The following is a 15,373-nucleotide window of genomic DNA, read 5'->3' on the forward strand; positions in this document are numbered from 1 at the left end:
CCAAAAAATATATAAAAAAACCTTTTTTTTCCTCAGTTTAGGCTGATACATATTCTTCTACATATTTTTGGTAAAAAAAATTGCAATAAGCGTTTATTGATTTGTTTGCGCAAAAGTTATAGCGTTTACAAAATAGGGGATAGTTTTATGGCATTTTTATTAATTTGTTTTTTTTTTTACTAGTAATGGTGGCGATCAGCGATTTTTATTGTGACTGCGATGTTATGGCGGACATGTCGGACATTTTTTACACATTTTTGGGACCATTGTCATTTATACAGCAATCAGTGCTATAAAAATGCATTGATTCCTGTATAAATGACACTGGCAGTGAAGGGGTTAACCACTAGGGGGCGGGGAGGGGTCAAGTTTGTCCTAGGGGAGTTATTTCTAACTGTCAGGGGGATCGGCTGGTGTGTGACGTCACTGATCTCTGCTCCAATGACAGGGAGCAGAGATCGAGTGACACTTGTCACTAGGCAGAACGTGGAGATGCTGTTTACAACGGCATCTCCCCATTCGTCCTCTCCGTGAGGTGATCGTGGGTATGCCACGGTGATCGAGTCCCCGGGACCCGCGACCCGACTCACAGAGATCGCGGCAGGCGCGCGCACACGGCGGCAAATTCAAAGTAAGGTACAGGTACATTACTTTGCGCAGCCGTGACATTCTGCCAACGTAAAAGTACAGCAGCCAGTCGGGAACCGGTTAATGAAGGCACAACATTTAGCAACTCACATGGTTGATGATTAAAAGAGGCACATCTAAGTATGCAGGCATCCGGGGTAAAGCTGTCCACATAGACCATCCTCCGCAACGCCGGCTCTCACTGCTGTCAGTCTACAATTGTGACCTGAAAGACTACCCTGAAAGTGAGGCTTGAAGTTCTCATAGAGCTCAGCGTCGAAGGGATGGCGTCGATGGTGGTGCGGGGGACAGTCTATGTGGACAACTTTACCCCCCCATGTCTGCATACTTAGATGTCCCTATTTTAGTCATCATGCATGTGAGTTGCTAAATGTTGTACCTTCATTAAATGCAACCATATTGCTACACTTAGAGGCACCTCTCTTCTCTTTTATACCCAGTTGTGATGTAACGCTACTTGTATATCAAGACATCGCTTGTTTATCAAGTCAAAATTTATTTTAAAAAATTAGCTTGTCTTGTAAAGCACTCTCAAACCAAGTTACTCTCAATCTAAGGTAATACTGTATTGTATGGGTGATCTGCACTATGTTTTTTTTTCCTCTTGCATATATGACACTACGCTGAGAGTTGTGGACTGGATTTGATCTGTCAGTGGAAGCAGTGCCACTTTTTCACTGCAAAGGCGCATACTGACCTCCTTTAGGTAGTGGGGTCAACCCAAGCAGGTGAGAAGACACCCTTAGGTGGGGTGAAGGGCTCCATGATGAACAAAGGTCGATACACACAGAATTTTTATTTTGGTGTATGGGATTACATGATTCACAATTTTTATACATATATATCTTTATGGACTGGCACTGAAAGATGGCCCCACTTTGATATATTTATATGTACTGTATATTTTTGTATATAATAGTTATTGTATTTAATTTTATTAATATTATTTTTATGATAACTGATGAACTTTATATATTATATATAGAACTTTATATATACTTTAAATATTAACGAATCTATGCACTTAATGTATTGAAGGAGAACACTGCATCCTTTAAGGTAGTATATATTAATTGCATTTGCACAGGTTGTTGATGCAGACTGGTGTTTAGCTGCTCCTATATCATTTAGTTTTGTAGCATGGTGTTCTTAGATTTAGCTATAGGGATTGCGTGGAAGGTTTATTTTTATATACATTCACTTAGCATGCCTACATTTTTTTTTTAATTCTTACCTTTTAGATGTTTGCTGTTTGATGTATGTTGGGAAGAGACGTCATGGCTGACTGCAAGGTTTTTTTAAAAACAATTTTAGAATGAGCCTGTCCTAAATCTGTCCTCATCAACATACAATGCTAGAAGCCTAGCCTCTAAATTATTTACTCTTCCTGAGGACAAACAGTGTTCAAATCTAGTTACAATTGATATTGAAGATCTGTCTGCACAATAAAAAAAGGCTTTATTATGGCAAACACAGCTGCCCAGCCCCCTCCTAAACAAAGATAATTACATTGAATTTTCCTTGCTAAAGGATCCAGAATAGAGCATCTAAAAAAGTAGGCTGTGTTTTTTTTAATATTTTTTTAAGTTAGATATGAATGATGGCATGTAACAAATATAAAGTAGGTGTTACCCTAACTTACTGCAAAAGTGGACATAGAGCATGGTCTTGCTGTCTTGTGTATAATAAATGTTTAAGGAATGCCTCCCTACCTACTACAACCGGGTATTATTGCTAATGTCCCTAAACACTATGTGAATTCTTATTGGTGGAACAGTGTACCGTGTACTTACAGTTCATCCATCCTGGATCCATATTTGAGAATTGAACTTATGACTGAGTAGGGTGAAAGTTTGCTAACAAAGTCCCTGATTTATCAAGCTTCATTTGCACCTAAATCAAAACTCCGGCTTTTCAAATACCCACTACACCCTCCATGTCAAGAGATGCCTTCCCAGAACTGGAGAGGCGCGCTGTAGCCGTATATCGGCTACAGAGTGGTGGCCAAGTGATTAATGAGTCAGGGATAAAAAGTGTCCAAACAATCTTGTCCATGCTCTTCCCCTCTTCGTCTGCATGCCACCTATATTTAAGACATCTGATATTGGTGAAATACTGAAGAATGAGTTATTAAAGGCAAATGACTAGGCATGATAGGAATTGTAGTTCCTGAACAACTGGAGGGTCATAGTTTGGAGACCTCTGGTCTAGACCATTGACTGGGGTGGAGGATTGTTGGAACAAGTACAAGGATTTAGCAGGATAGGAATTATACATCTGGTCCTGGGCTCGCCAAAGGGAATTGGGTATTTGGCTCTTTGTAAATTACCATATTCTTGCAGTAAACTGAGTTTAACCCCATTCACCCCTAAGGGTAAAACAAATCCTAATGCCTAAGCACAATTTTGCAACTTTGACATGTGTTAATAAAACCGTACATATCATCAAAACTACTTTGTACATCCAGGTGAATTATACCTTGTTTTTTTCAGGACAAATTTGGTCATTCAGTGGTAAATGGTAATGGATATCTCCTGATTTTTTTTTATTATCAAAGGAAAACTGCCCCAAAATAGAATTTTTTTTAAAAAATTTGCTGTATATTACTTGTTACTATCATAACTTACCACCAAAAAACAACCCAAAATAAATGTTCCTGCTCCTAGCGATCACAGTGATACCACATATGTGTATGTTATTTGTTGTTTTGATCTACTACGGGTGTAGTACAGCCCTGAAACAATATTGCGCAATTTGTTTGTTTTTTTTGTCCTACCTAAAACACACTTACATTGATACTAATTTTTAAAAAATGAAATCCTGCCCAAAATATACAATTGACCCTTACTTGACCCAGACACTAACCCTGGCACTGACCTAGATCAAACCTTAATCTATGTATTTTTTCTTTATTTTCTAATTACATTTTTTACACACACTTTTTTTTTCTCTCTGCCAGGAGAGACAAAGATGCAATGGGGGTTATTTACTAAAGGCAAATCCACTTTGCACTGCAAGTGCACTTGGAAGTAAAGTCACTGTAGATCCGAGGGGGACATGCAAGGAAAATAAAAATCAGCATTTTACCTTGCACATGATTGAATGATAAAATCAGCTGAGCTTCCACTTATTTCAGATCTACCCCTTAGATTTAGAACGACTGCACTTTCAAGTACACTTGCAGTGCAAAGTGGATTTTCCTTTCGTAAATAAGCCCCAATGTATCTTTCCTCTCCATTTACAGAGAGAGAAACACAGGGGCGGGCTTCACAATGACTGATCACTGTGGTAGCCAATCAGTGGCTACCACAGCAATCAGGTGACCCAGAATTCTTGTTCCCAATCATTAGTACATGGCCCGGGGTTCTCGGTGAGACGCACTCCCAGTGCAAAGGGAAAATATGCGGCCCCGCTGCAAAAAACCCAGTGCAGTGGGGCTCCATATTTGTGTTACGTTGGTGTCAAGGGGTTAAAGTGTATAAAAAAATTAAGGTTTAAAGTTAAGACTTTTCTGGCCATTTCAGATCAAGGGCAATTTAGGCCTGGTTCACATTTTTCTTTACCAACTCCAGCTGGCACTGAGCTACGAATTAAAAGAGGGTTACATAATGGAGGCCACGATTAATAAAAAAAAATAAAGTATATCATTGCAAGCTGACAATTCACAATATCATAAATATAATAGACTTTTTCTGCTGTTATACATTTCTTATAGACTCTAGAGCTCCTCTTGTTTCTATGTAGCAGAAATAAAATGTTTTTCTTTTATTGCAGACATGTAACTGTTGTACATCCCTGGAGTGTGCATGGGTAATATAAAACCTCTGCTCTTAGCAAGGTTACAGGCATTGCATTCATATAGAAATGCTGTTGTCTCAAAATTCGGAGAAGGATGGTCATCTATATTCTTGTAGAGCTTTATATAGTAGGATAATCCATGAAGAGATGTCTTCTCTCACAGACCAACATAACTATCAAGTCCCAAGTTAACTAGCTGCCAGGCTACTGTAAACTTCTTTTCTTTCAGACTTCATTGCATGAAAGTTACTGACAGATGAAATGTCCGATGGGCTTATTAAAAAAAAAACCTGGAGAAAAAGCAAAAATATTACTTATACATACGAAAGTTCCATTTTCTCACATGTTCAAAAAGGATGCAAGGATTCCAGTTGCTGTTGGCAACAGGTCCATGCTAGCTCCTGTCTTCATAAATGTGCCTGTATTCTCTGTTTCATGTTTCTACTGTTTTGCTGTAGATTGGACTGTGAAAAGGAAAGTTTGACTGTTTGGAACAGCAGAATTGATGGATTCAGGATATTTTAACAATGGTGTTCATTGTATATTGCAGACTTATCATCCCATTGACACAAGACTCTTGGGAAATATCTCACCAAAGATGAATTCCTGTTCTTTTATGAAGAGCAGTGAACCAAATTTATGAGCTAGGGGATTGTTAGGTTGTTTTTTTTTTTTTTTTTTTTTTTTTTTAGAAAAGCAGAGTAGTGTTGCCGGGGTTGCAAAGAAGAGAAATTAACATTTTTGAATGTAATAACTATATACAGTACATTATATGCATTATATTGTCATATTGCCATGGGGGACTGCTTTTTAATACAGTAAGTGCCTTACTCTTTATTTAAAATCATATGCAGAGCATAGGCTACTCACTACTTTAAACTGCAGATAACTATAACAGGGTAAATACAATGAAACAACAAAACACTGATCAGAAACTCAATTTTGACAGCAGGAGCTCCAACTGTTGCTGTAATACACAGCAAGTCCCAGGAATTGCTAACGTGCTGGGAATGGCAAAATTAGAAAAGGGAAAGGACATTTACCTGCAGCACTTTAATTATGTTTTTTTGGGGGGGCAGATGTAGAGTGCACTTTTAGAGTGCTACATATGCCCCATAAAAACCTCATCAACATGCACAACTGGTTAAAGTATTTTTTTAGGTGGTTTCTAGATTTATCACTATTGTTTTAACTATAGAGGTTTGGAATTTAGTCACTAGAGGGAGCTTTGCATTAGATTCAGCCTTGTTCAACCTCTCTGCTTTACCCAAAACAGCTTGATAAAAAAATGTTCTTTAACAAGCAACATACATTCCACATTAATAATTATGCTACACAAAATTAGTGTGTGCTGTAAATTGCCTCCAGCATTGCTCCTCATTCTTCTTCCTTGAGGCTGCCATTTTGCTGAAGCCCAGAGCCACCGAACAGTTGAAAATCATAAAGCGGAATTAAAATCATCAATTTAACGGGTTCAAAAAACAGTTACATTCCTGGAATGTTGGGATTGCTAACTGTCACATTTGCTTGTGCTCTAAACGAAACTGTCAACCCATCAAATGGCTGCCATCATAACTGATCACATGTGCAGCACCAGAGCAGTTGCAGATCAAATAGAAGCAGCTTCCTTGGCTGTAAAGGATAGGAGGGTTTCATTTCGCTTCAAGGCCCCTTTCACGCCGTAAAGTGCATCAGCCTGCTCAGTGGGGGATATCTTGGTGATCCCAGCTGAGCAGGCTTACTACAGGTCTGTGTGCGGTCCGCTATGCATAGCATACATGGACACAGCCCCGCTGTGCTATATGGGGTGATCAAATAGAAACAACCTGCCTTTCCGTTTCCATCCGACTGTCATCCGATCTGCTGGACAGGTGCAAAATGTGTGAAACCAGCCTCAGGCTATCTGCAGATCGGCCTCTACAAATTTGGTAGTGCCTAAAAATAGAGAGCAACTGAGCATGTGCAGAGCAGGGTGAGACAGTGAATTACTGGATTTTAAACAGTATAGACACTTATTTTTAATGCTTTACCTGATCTAGTAGGACTGGACTTGACCAAACTTCCACTTTAACAAATGTTGCCATACCAAATTAGCCACATGGGAAATGCATTGTTTTCAATTAGTCCACCGCCTCAAAGACTTGCAGTGTGAGAAATAGCAGTGATTAAAAACAACTGTGTATAAACCATAAAAAAGAGCCATAAAGTGTTTGTAAAGCTACGTTTAAAAAAAAAAAAATAACAAACATGTCATACTTACCTCCACTGTGCGGTTCGCTTTGCACAGGGTGGCCCCGATTCTTGACATCTGGCGTCCCCCGGCGGCGCTGGTAGCTCCTTCCCGCATTGCATAACCCCCTAGGAGAAGCACTCTCCTGGGGGATTACCTTGCAGCACGCTCCTGAGTCCAGAATTTGCGTCCATAGATGCAGAATGCCAGACTCGGCCCCGCCCCCGGCGCCCGCGTTATTGGATTTGATTGATAGCAGCGGGAGCCAATAGCTGCGCTGCTATCAATCTATCCAATCAAGAGCCGAGACAACGGGCAGACAGGTCCAGCGCGTCTCCGGCAAGGGAAATACGGGGCTTAGGTGAGTAAAACAGGGGGGCTGGGGGCCGGTCAGTGACAGAAGTTTTTTCACCTTAATGCATAGGATGCATTAAGGTGAACAAATATAAGGGTTTACAACCCCTTTAAGCCTGGTACATACTACAGTTTTTTTCATGCAACCCAACCTATCAGCTCCGGTCGGGAGCCTCTGTACTAACCATGTGAGGTTAGTCCAGCGATCTCCCCTGCTGAGCTGTTGTGTTCTTATAGGGGGACCCCTCCCCGCCAGAACACTCCGATCAGCGCACTCTGCCATTGTCTGAGAGTGCTGATCAAGAGTCAGTCAGCTGCTGTTTTTCCAGCCGCCGGCTTCTGTCAGACAGACCAACATACACATGGGCGGAATGCCGGCCAGTATTTTTTGTACCGAAAAAAGTCTGCCGACATTCTGTCAGTGTGTAAGGGGCTTTAGCAATTAATGAGCAAATATGTCCCCGCCTAGTATATTCAAAAGGAAAAAAATATACATACAAGTTTTTCTTTAACATAATACACCTTAATAATATAATAATATAATTCACAGTAATCATGCCAAACTCTATAGTATTGAGTATATCAAAAAACAAATTAAACAGACTATTTGTTCCCTTCTAGATTCTTTGGCATCTGATTAAATTATTTGTAATTGTTGGCTATTGTCTGCCTTAGATTAGGTTCAAACTGTTGATAGGGAATCACAGTTACCTAATTTACAAATTACCGTATTTAAATAAGTGACTATAGGGGTTTATGAAAATAAATTGTTAAAGTAAATAATTATTTTATTTTTATTCTATCAAGGCCAGGTTAGGCATGACACCCATTCTTTTGCCCAACTTCAGCTAATCAATTCTGGCACTGAGATGCAAATTAGGAAGGGATAATATAATGGTGGCTATAAAAAATCAATAATGATCATATTGCTGCAAGCTGACAAAATATCTTGAATATAATGAACTTTTCCACAGTAATAACTTTGTTTTAGACTTTACAGCTCTTCTTGTTTCTATGCAGCAGAAAGAAAATGTTTGTATTTTATTACAGACATGTAACTGTTGTACATCCCAGGGGTGGGCATGGGTAATATAAAACATCTGCTCTTAGCAAGGCTACAGGCATTGCATTCATATAGATATTCTGTTGTCTCAAGACCTGGAGAAGGATCACCATCTGTATTCTTGCATAGTTGTATATAGTAGGATAATCCTTGAAGAGATGTCTTCTCTGAGTGACCAGCATAACTATCAAGTCCCAAGTCTAACAGCTGTCAAACTACTGTAAACCTGTTTTCTCCAGGCCTCATTGTATAAAAATAACTGACAGTTAAAATGAATAACTGTAGAAAAAGCAAAAATGTAACTTATACATATCAAAGTTCCATTTCTCACATGTTCCAAAAAATGATGCAAATATTTTGCTGTGGGCAACAGGTCCAAGCTAGCTCCAGTCTTCATAAATTGTCCTGTATTTTCTGTTTCATATTTAAACTGTACTGAGGTAGATTGAGGACATTGATGTGATTATTGATAATATTGTGTATATTAAGCCATACTCTTTTAATATTATATCTAAAAAAATATTAAACAGACTACCTGTTCATTGAAGGATCCCATGGTATCTCATTATTTTTTATTTTTTTTAATTGTGGCTAAAAAACTACTGCTAGGGAGTAAAAGTTACCAAATTTCTATGTTGCTTCTGCTAGGACCTAAACAATTTTCCTAAACCTATAAACTTTCTATAGGACAGTCACATCTACCTCTCCAATTTACCTACATTTACTAAACTTGTGAATTGCAAATAGGTTACATCAGTAGTCTCTGTTGACTTCTTATCCGTAGCCTTGTTTGGAGAGAGTAAAGAGAAAGAATTTTTTGCTACATCATTGGTAAAGAAACCTAAAACTATTAGTGAATCAAATAAGTCCAAAGGTAGCAATCCAAGTCCTTTCTGGGCCCTTTGTGTTAGCTAGCCACTTATTACCAATCTACAGTATGAGCTTTCCTTACCCCTTTAGCATCAAATACAAATTTGGATATAGCACTTTTCACTCATACTAATTATTTTGAATAGCCAGGCCTGGCACTATTTAAACATTTTTGGCCATTTCACAAAAAGGCTATAGGAGAACTGGAAAAAGTGCAACCAAACTGCTAAGAGGCATGGAGGAGCTCAGCTATGAGGAAAGATTAGAGGAACCAAATGTATTCTCTCTTCAGAAGAGGTAATTAAGGGGGGGTATGGTCAACGTGTATAAATACTTAAGTGAAAATTACATAGCGAAAACATGGACTTTACCTTGCCCCAAGGATTACAATTGCAAGTAGATAAAATATATACCGGTAACAGTTTTTAATAAAAATCATAAATAAAAACTGTTAAAATAATAATGAAAATTGTGCCCTTTTACATGAGAAGGAAGAACCCCCTTGTAATAAAACAGATACAATCTTTCCACAGAATATCCAAAGATGATAATTAGTCACCATCCTTGTGTATTTGCTCTACATGTTTCGCATTTCTCACACTGCTTTAGGAGTGTATGAAAAGTGAAAAAAAGAAAAACAAGGCACTCCTATGGTCTAAACACAAACAAAAGAGTATGTATGTTTAAACATATACCATTAATATGTAACATACAATAGTAGCATCAGTTTTATATAAACACTAGGGATGGGCCAAACACCCCCCCCCCCCCCCCCAGTTCGGTTCGCACCAGAACCAGAACATCTCAAACAGGCAAAAAGTTCTACCCAACATGCAAACTCTATTGAAGTCTATGGGACACGCACATTTAAAATCAAAAGTCCTCATTTTAAAGGTTTATATGCAGGTTATTGCCATAAAAAGTATATGGGGACCTGGGTACTGCCCTAGAGGACATGTATCAAGTTTTTAAAACAATAGTTTTTAATGGAGCAGTGATTTTAATGATGATTAAAGTGAAACAATAAAATATTCCTTTAAATATTGTGCCTGGGGGGTCCCCTTAGTCTGCCTGTAAAGTGGTGCATCTGTGCGATGTATAGAACATGTTGCAGCAATAATGACATTTCTAAAGGAAAAAAATTTAATTTAAACTTGCTCGCCGCTGTAATATATTGCCGGCTCCTGGCAATACAGAATTAAAAAAAATTAAAGAATTTTTTTTTTAAAATGGCGTGGGGTACCCCTCAAAACCCATACCAGGCCCTTATCGGAGCATGCAGCCTGGCAGGTCAGGAAAAGGTGAGAGATGAGCGAGCGCACCCCCTCCTGAACCATACCAGGCCACATACCCTCAGGTGGATGCTTTGGGGCAGGGGGTCTCTGCACCCCCCCACCCCAAACCACCTTGTCCCCATGTTGCCTCTTCCCGACAACCCTGGGCTGTGGTTGTCTGGATCCCCCAGATCCCACGCCCCATATGAATTGGCATCGGGTGCATCGTACCCCTAGCCATTCACCAAAAAAAGTGTAAAAAAGTAAGAAACACAGTAAACAGTTTTTGACAAGTCCTCTATTAAAAAAATATACATTCAAATGGGGCGGGGCGGGATCTGTGGCCCCTTGTTAAAGGGGGCTTCCAGATTCTGATAAGCCCCCACCAGCAGACCCAAACAATCACAGCCCAGGGTTGTCGGGAAGAGGCCCTTGTCCCCATCAACATGGGGACAAGGTGCTTTGGGGGGGCGGCATCCCAAAGCACCCTCTCCATGTTGGGGGCAAGCGGTCTGGTATGGTATAAGAGTGGGGACTCTCGCTTGCTGCATGCTCGAATAAGGGCCCGGTATGGATTTTGGGGGGGACCTCACGCCATTTTCGTTTTAAATTTTGGAGTGGAGTTCCCCTTAAAATCCATACCAGACCCAAAAGGCCTGGTATGGATTTTGGGGGGACCCCATGCCGTTTTTTTTCTTATTTCTGTCATAGGGTTCCCCTTAACCACTTCAATACAGAGTACTTTCACCCCCTTCCTGCCCAGACCAATTTTCAGCTTTCAGTGCTCTCACATTTTGAATGACAATTGTTAGAATTTTTTTAACCACTTCCCAACTGCCCACTGTCGTTATACAGCGATAGTATGGCACTTCTGTGCGAATCGCCATAGCTGTTGCAGGCGGGAGCATGCACGCGGGTCGGGCGGACTTGATCTCTGCCAGCGACCTGCCATTGCCTTGTAGACAGGCAGATCAGGGAACTGCCTATGTAAACACGGCATTTCCTCGTTCTGCCTAGTGACCTGTCAGAGATCTACTGTTCCCAGTGATAAGGAACAGTGATCTCTGTCATGTCACTGGTAGCCCATCCCCCCTACAGTTAGAGCACGCTGAGGGAACATACTTAACCCCTTGATCGCCCTTAATGTTAACCCCTTCCCGGCCAGTGCCATTTTTACATTGATCAGTGCATTTTTTTTTAGCACTGATCAATGTAATAATGTCACTGGTCCCCAAAAAGTGTCATTTGGGGTCAGATTTGTCCGCTGCAATGTCACAGTCCCACTAAAAATCGCAGATCGCCGCCATTTGACCTCTTCCGGACTGGCTCACTCCGATATACGTCAGCATTTTGAAGAGGGATGTCATTGTTATAGCAGCAGATAGCTACCATAACCTCGTTATCCTCTTCTTCAGTGAGAGGTCCGGTTTCAGATGAAAGTGGTCTCTGCGACAGATTCGCAGTGAGATCACTTTTATCAGCAGCAGGAGAGGGCCCCCCGCCTCTCTCAAGTGCCCTCCGCCACTTACCAGAGCCGTCGGTAGCAATGGAGGCGATTGGGTATTTTCCTTGGCTATTTTCTTTTTAATGACATTTCTTTTTTTTTTTATTGCATTTTAGTGTAAATATGAGATCTGAGGTCTTTTTGACCCCAGATCTCATAATTAAGAGGTCCTGTCATGCTTTTTTTCTATTACGAGGGATGTTTACATTCCTTGTAATAGGAAAAAAGTTACACAATTTTTTTTAAAAGAACAGTGTAAAAATAAAAAATAAAAGGTAAGGTAAAGGTAAAATAAATAATAAAAAAAATTAAACGCGCCCCGTCCCGCCGAGCTCGCGTGCAGAAGTGAACGCACACGTGAACAGCGCCTGCATATGAAAATGGTGTTCAAACGACACATGTGAGGCATCGCCCCTACACCTCCTCTGTAACTCAAAACATGCAACCTGTAGAATTTTTTAAACGTCGCCTATGGAGATTTTTAAGGGTAGAAGTTTGTTGCTATTCCACGAGCCGGCGCATTTTTGAAGGGTGACATGTTGGGTATCAATTTACTCAGCGTAACATTATCCTTCGCAATATAAAAAAATTGGGCTAACTTTACTGTTTATTTAATTCAAAAGAGTGTATTTTTTCGCTTGTAAGACCACTGCGCAAAAACGGTGTGACATAAAGTATTGCAATGACAGCCATTTTATTCTCTAGGGTGTTAGAAAAAATCTATATATAATATTTCTAAGTAATTTTCTAAGTAACACACAGCATTAATGTCTAAACCACTGGCAAAAAAAGTGAGTACATCCCTAAGCGAAAATGTCCAAATTGGGCCCAATTATCCATTTTCCCTCCTCAATGTCATGTGACTCGTTAGTGTTACAAGTTCTCAGGTGTGAATGGGGAGCAGGTGTGTTAAATTTGGTGTTATCGCTCTCACTCTCTCATACTGGTCACTGGAACTTCAACATAACACCTCATGGCAAATAACTCTCTGAGGATCTGAAAAAAAGAATTGTTGCTCTACATAAAGATGACCTAGGCTATAAGAAGCTTGACAAGACCCTGAAACGGAGCTAGAGCATGGTGGCTAAGACCATACAGTGGTTTAACAGGACAGGTTCCACTCAGAACAGGCCTTGCCATGGTCGACCAAAGAAGTTGAGTACACGTGCTCAGTGTCATATCCAGAGGTTGTCTTTGGGAAATAGACATATGAGTGCTGCCAGCATTGCTGCAGAGGTTGAAGGGGTGGGGGGTCAGCTTGTCAGTGCTCAGACCATACGCCGCACACTGCATCAAATTGGTCTGCATGGCTGTTGTCCCAGAAGGAAGCCTCTTCTAAAGACGTTGCGCAAGAAAGCCTGCAAACAGTTTGCTGAAGTAAAGCTGACTAAGGACATGGATTACTGGAAACATGTCCTGTGATCTGATGAGACCAAGATAAACTTATTTGGTTCAGATGGTGTCAAGAATGTGTGGCAGCAACTAGGTGAGGAGTACAAAGGCAAGTGTGTCTTGCCTACAGTCAAGTATGGTGGTGGAAGTGTCATGGTCTGGGGCTGCATGAGTGCTGTTGGCACTGGCGAGCTACAGTTGTTCATTGCGGGAACCATGAATGCCAACATGTACTGAAACATACTGAAGCAGAGCATGATCCCCTCCCTTCGGAGATTGGGCCACAGAGCAGTATTTCAACATGATAACACACCTCCAAGACAACCACTGCCTTGCTAAAGAAGCTGAGAGTAAAGGTGATGGACTGGCCAAGCAGGTCTCCAGACCTAAACCCTATTGAGCATCTGTGGGGCAACCTCAAACGGAAGGTGGAGGAGCGCAGCTCCGTGATGTTGTCATGAAGGAGTGGAAGAGGTCTCCAGTGTCAACCTGCGAAGCTCTGGTGAACTCCATGCCCAAGAGAGTTAAGGCAGTGCTGGAAAATAATGGTGGCCACACAAAATATTGACACTTTGGGCTCAATTTGGACATTTTCACTTAGGGGTGTACTCACTTATATTGCCAGCGGTTTAGACATTAATGGCTGTGTGTTGAGTTATTTTGAGGGGACAGCAAATTTACACTGTTATACAAGCTGTACACTCAGTACTTTACATTGTTGCAAAGTGTCATTTCTTTAGTGTTGTCACATGAAAAGATATAATAAAATATTTACAAAAATGTGAGGGGTGTACTTACTTTTGTGAAATACTGTACATGGTCTGTTCCCAGTTTCCTTATGTAGCTACCTTTATCTGGTTATCTCTGTGCTGATTCCTGACAGGCTCGAAGTAAAGCAACACACTGGTCTTTCAACCAAAATCCTCAGTTTATGTAAGCCCTAACAACAAAGTTCTCCTGCTTGCTCCCTTTTGGTATGTTAAATACTCAGTTGAACATCTGTTGGTAATGACAGAAATCCATTGCTTTTCTGTGCCTAGTGCTCTCTGGCTGTATTGAGGATTCTAATTAGCCCTCCCAGTTCTGTCTTGGACTACAGAATATTTAGTATCTATTTTATTGAGCTGAGGAGAAGGGGAGGATACCAGAAGTTTAGCAAAAGACAACTGGACAGGGATAACGGCAATCAGTCCAAAATAAATGTTGCTTTCAGCCCACAAAAGGACTTAGGAGCTCAGTGGATAAAACATGGGTAAATATGCTCTTCAGAGCAGACCCAGACTGGAAAATTGGTTTCCAAAACCCCTAATAAATGAGACAGTGTAAATTTATAAAGAGCTTTTGTGTAATATTGTACAATGAGGAGGCATCCTAAAACAAAAAAACAATACCCCTAGGGCGGGGAACAAAAGAAGCTAAGAAAATGACTGCTCAGAAATCTAAAATAATATTTATTGATAACAAATTGTAAAAACCACCAATTAAGTGGATATGTGTATGAATCTCATTCCCAGACAGGGAACACACTAGTTCACTTGACACTGCATGAATTCATGCTACATAAAACAAACATATAACTGAATTTAATACATAAACAAGCTTGTCAATGCCCAAGAAGCTCTTTGCAGCAATCCCGCTAGCGTTGGCCAGCTGTTGGAGGAGGACACCTGCACCGCCATCTGACCGGCGAGTGCTTTGACGAGGGAGACATCAGTAACCGGTTGCACTGGACTATCATTGCCAAGTACCTGGATATCATCACCTGTGGACCTTACCTCCAGTGGAATTCCATGTGGGGATGATGGAGAGGAAGACGAACTGGAACAGTGCCTGGACAGTGGTAAAGTACTTTGGCTATGGAATGATATACATGCAGATCCCCCAATGCCGTTGATACATACACACCCTGTCCCATCTTCGCTACCCCCCTCTTCCCATTCATGACAACAACATCCACACGTGTACTTCTCCACGGCATCCACTGACCCAGGTGGATATCCCCTGAACCACACCTCACCCATTAGGTGTCAGGGGTAGACTGTGTTACATCAGTATGACAGAAGTCCTCTGCAAGGTGACACCGTGCAGCCACCGGATCTTTCATGTTAATACCAGAGCCAGCGGTTCCATACTGGGCTCATTAGTGACAGTCCCTCCACTGGAATCCTCTATAAACTGGAGAAATCCTCATGCAGGATGATTAACTATATCTCCTCTTCACCAGACCAATTGATGTGACA

The sequence above is a fragment of the Aquarana catesbeiana genome, linkage group LG04 (genome assembly GCF_042186555.1).
Source record: "Aquarana catesbeiana isolate 2022-GZ linkage group LG04, ASM4218655v1, whole genome shotgun sequence".
In the NCBI taxonomy this organism is placed as follows: Eukaryota; Metazoa; Chordata; class Amphibia; order Anura; family Ranidae; genus Aquarana; species Aquarana catesbeiana.